This window comes from Macaca mulatta, chromosome 9 (assembly GCF_049350105.2).
Source record: "Macaca mulatta isolate MMU2019108-1 chromosome 9, T2T-MMU8v2.0, whole genome shotgun sequence".
NCBI classification, from domain to species: Eukaryota; Metazoa; Chordata; class Mammalia; order Primates; family Cercopithecidae; genus Macaca; species Macaca mulatta.
In genome coordinates, this window is record NC_133414.1 from 90,433,165 (window position 1) to 90,437,937 (window position 4,773).

At 34.2% G+C, this 4,773-nt stretch overlaps 1 pseudogene; it reads right to left on the minus strand.

Annotated features, from left to right (window-relative positions):
- Positions 1-3,387: 3,387 nt before the first annotated feature.
- LOC107000203 (acyl-protein thioesterase 1 pseudogene) lies at positions 3,388-4,109 on the minus strand (annotated as a pseudogene).
- Between the last annotated feature and the right edge of the window lie 664 nt (positions 4,110-4,773).

Consider the following 4,773-nt stretch of genomic DNA (forward strand, 5'->3'; position numbering starts at 1 on the left):
ATGGATTAGAGACTTAAATGTTAGACCTAAAACCATAAAAACCCTAGAAGAAAACCTAGATAATACCATTCAGGGCATAGGCATGGGCAAGGATCATGACATAACAATATAAATATAAAAGTACCTAACAACAGAGCTCCCAAATATGTAAAGCAAAGACTGACAGAGTTGAAAAGAGCAACAGATAATTAAACAATAATAGTTGGAGATGTCGATACCCTGCTTTCAACAACAAATGGAACAACCAGGCAGAAGACCAATAAGGAAACAGAAGACTTGAAAACACCATAAACCAACTACACCTAACAATAACAGAATATACATTATTCTCAATGCTTATATAACATTCTTCATGATAGATGATATGTTAGACTATAAAACAAATCTAAATAAATTTTTAAGGATTGAAATCTTACAAATTATGTGTTATATTCATAATGGAAAAAAATTAGAAATGTGTAACAGAATTTAGAAAATTCAAAAATATGTGAAAATTAAATAACACACTCCTAAATAACTAATGGGTCAAAAAAAAAAAATCACAAGAGAAGTGAGAAAATTCACCTAGATGAATGGAAATGAAAACACAGCACGTAAAAACTTGTAGATACAACTAAATCAGTTCTTAGAGGGAAATTTATAGCTATAAACACCTATATTATGAAAGAAGAAAGATTTCAAATCGATAACCTAAACTTGTATCTTAAAAAAAAACCTAGAAAAAGAAGAACAAGCAGGTAGAAAATAAAGATGCACATAAATAAGTAAAATAAAAAGGAGAAAAACAATAGAAAGAATACATGAAATCAGAATTTGGATCTTTGAAAAGATCAACAAAATTGACAAGCATTTAGCTTGATTGAACAAGAAAAAAGGAGAATATGCAAATCATTGTAATGAGAAATGAGAGATAAAACATTACTTCTGACCTTAGAGGAATAAATCTAGTGACTGGAGAAATAAAGTTTCCATAAATTTACTTCTACCTTGGGTCAGAAGTGCTTAGGTAAAGACCTGATCCGAACTTTTGAGGCAGATGTAAGGATTGGGGAATTAGAGATCAGTGAGTTTGTAAACAGTGACCCACAGTCCAAACTGAGTTGGCAGATGTTTTTCAGCTGACTCACCTAGTGATTTTTCAATTTTTAAAATAAGTTAGTGATATTAACAATCAGGAGATATCGCATTGTAAAAGATTTCTGGCTTCTTTACAAAAAAACTCTAAAGAATTGGCTGCCTACATTTCTACATAACAATATCAGGCATAGCTGAGAAGCACCATGCCCTTTAGAGGAGACATGTATTTCCAGTTGTTCACAGCCCCATCAACCCTTGTTGTCTTATATCTGGTCATTTCTCTCATTTACTCAACCTTCTGGCTCTTCTACAAATTATATTTCAATTCCTATTTACAGACCCAGATCTATGACCCATTCATCCCAATATTCACTGTATGAGAAAGCTCATTTTTCTTAATATCAACTTCAAATGTTAGTTCTACAGAATATCAAACCAAACCTTTTAATTTATCTTACAGATGCATAAGTAATGTAAGATGCAAGAACATAAAATGCTTTACCTAAGGTCACACAATCAGCTAGTGGCAGAGATGGGATTAGATTCCAGTCATGCCTTCCAGTGCTTTTCCTCTGCATTCTGGTAAATTTACATGCATTCCAAATGCTTTTGACAACTGTTTAAGTATTATCTATACTAATTCTTTGAGCTATGAGTTCCATGTGTGTTAACCTCCACGTAACAATGCCTTCTCTTTTTTTGTTTTTTTGTTTTGTAAAGTCAGAATTAAATTTTATTTCACATTGATACCATGAAAAACATTTACATTTTCCCATGTTACAGCACAACATTTCAACGGAATATTTCTTGCCATAAATAATATCTTGCTGATTTGTAGAACTGAAATAACAGTTTATGTTCTTCAAGGTAAAGAAAAATGACATAATAAATGATTGTTTAAAATTTTTAAATACAGATATAAACATATGGCTTCATTATTAACATCCTATATAGTCCATTACTAAATTATTTCCATTATCAATTAGCACCCATTTATAAAGATGCATTCTTAATATTGTTTTGGTCAGCTGGAATATAGCAGAAAAATTAACACAGTTCAGAAATATCAAGCATACATTTTTGCTACATATTAATCTGTATGGTAACTATGCTTTATGTATAGGGTTCTGACTAGCCTTTATTACCCATAAGTTTGTTTTCAAATAATTGTTACCAGTAATCTGGAAATTTTGACAATTTAAAATGATTGCTATTTTTATGTTTGCACAAAAAACTAATACAAAAAATAATTTGACTAAAGTGAAAATTTCAAGTAAGTCCACTGGCAGTTGAAAATAAAACAAAAAATTATAATAGATTCCTCATCTATAGTAGTTGGTTTCAAACATGTGTACAAAGTAAACTCTATGCTATGAGGAGATGAAGTAATCTTAGAAGTTAGTTTTTAAGATCAGTCTTAAAGATATTTCAGAACATACTAGAATATGATCTAATTATTCTTTCAGTTGTTTACAGAAAAATAAAACCACAGAATTATTCCTGTTAACTGGGTTGAAGATCCTAATAGCTAGGTGTAAATTTGGATAAGGTACAGTAATCTGAAATAAGTAGTGCATGAAGTTTTAATGTCTGGTTTCTCTATAAAGCATAAATAGATTTTAAATACCTTATATCTGTGACCCAGAATGTCAAATTATAGCATGTATTGACAATGGCTGTCTATGGCAGAGAGGCAATACTTGGTCTGCTATGAAGGACAATAAAGAAAAAACAAACTTTTTTTTTCTTGAGAGAAAAGAGTATTAAATAGAAATAATATCAGGGGAAATAAAAGCCTGGCCCCAAAATAAAAGGGCCATTAATTGGAGAGAACAATTTTACTCTTTCTTGATAACAAACAGCATTACCCCTATTATTAGGAATAATGTAATACCACCTCATTCTTATTATGTATTACAATCATTATGTATATATGAACACATATATAAAAACACAGACACTGCATGGTGGCTAAGCAATTTTGGAATAAATCCATAGACTAAGTCACAGCATGCATAAATTGTTTATATCTTAACTGCTCATTTATACCTGAATAAGTTTTCATGCAGCATACTGATAATTTTCAAATGATGTAATAAAAAATCTGGTGGCAGTACTGTATTATTTTGCTGACTTACATTTGAGAAAAAAGAAGCTACCTGCGTCATTATTTTAATATAGTAGATCCTGGATCTTCTTATAAGAATGCATGTATAGAAACTTAAAAGATCATAAATTCCTCATGAGGAGACATTGTTTGATCTGTGTCATTGGCATGTATTTGCAAAATATTTTAACACTGTAAAACATTAGAAATTTGAAGACTGGGCATGGGAAAAGGTTTATACTCTAATACAATGATGCTGGTGTACTTCTACACAAGGCCTCTTAGTGACATCAATCAATTGGAGGTAGGAGTTTATCAATGAATTGCTTGACATCCATCATTTCCTGTTGACATGAACTGTGCATCATACCTTCATAGGTTTTAAAGGTCACATTGGCTGGATTCACCAACGTTTTTAGTTTTTCAACCGTAAGAGAACCAAACATCAGGGGAACTAAAGGGTCAAATCCCCGTGGCACTGGAGAATAGAAATATCTCTATTAGCACCACCGATAGGACCCTGTGGAAAGGAAGCCCGAAGTGGAAGCCAGCAATTGAGTGCAGTGACACCTGCCAGTTTCTGCTGCATGGTAAGGGCAGTATATAAAGACAAAGTTCCTCCCTGAGAAAACCCTCCCAAAATAATTCTGGCAGAAGGAATGCCATTCTTCACTTCTTGATCAATCAAAGCTTTTATATTTTCTGCTGCCTGTTTAATCCCAGATTCATCCTCCTGTGAATCTGGTGAAAGCCCAATAATATCAAACCATGAAGGCATAGCCATGTTCATATTTAATGTAACAGGCCTAACAGGCCTAACAGGCCCAGTATCTCCCAATCCATGCAGGAAAATCACCGCAGCGGTGACCTTCCGGGCGGCGGGCGCGATGGCGGGCAGCGGGGTTGACGTGTTACTGCCACACATACACCGGCTCAGCTCACAGCGCAAGCGAAAGGAAGAGCGGGCGTGCGAGCGGCGAGTCCCGGCCGGCCCCACCAGGCGCACGCTCCAACAATGCTTTCTTATCAATTGTCTTAAATTTGACTCTTTCTCATGCATAGTATAAAATATTTGGATTTAAAAATAAATCCATATTCATCCCTTCTCTACGGCTTCTGATTTTATAGGATTTAATCACTTCTCCCTCTGCCTTTGTCTTTCGGGAAAAAGAATCCTAACTTTTCTATAGGGCTTGCCTTGTAAGTGTTGGGAGGCCAGTTAACTATAGGGTTTTCTGTTTTATTCTTTAGGGAGATTCAAGGGACCTAAGTTCATAAGATTGTTCTCCATATCCTTGGTGCCTCACCTGTAAAGACCACCCCACTTAAAAGGAAGCCCCTTAAGAAGGGCAAGAGGCTCAGCCCAAGAGCTATTGACTATGCCATATCACCCTCCACTGGGCTCCACCCTCACGCCCTGACATTTCTATTCCATGATTTCTCTAAAGTTTTCATATTTAGGCCTTTAAACATAATTTTCCTTAATACTCCTTTTTCATATACTGTATTTTCTACTTTTACCTTTGTATGTCCTAATTCCTGCTGTTAATTCTTAATCTCTTACATTTATATGGATTTTTGCCTAAAAT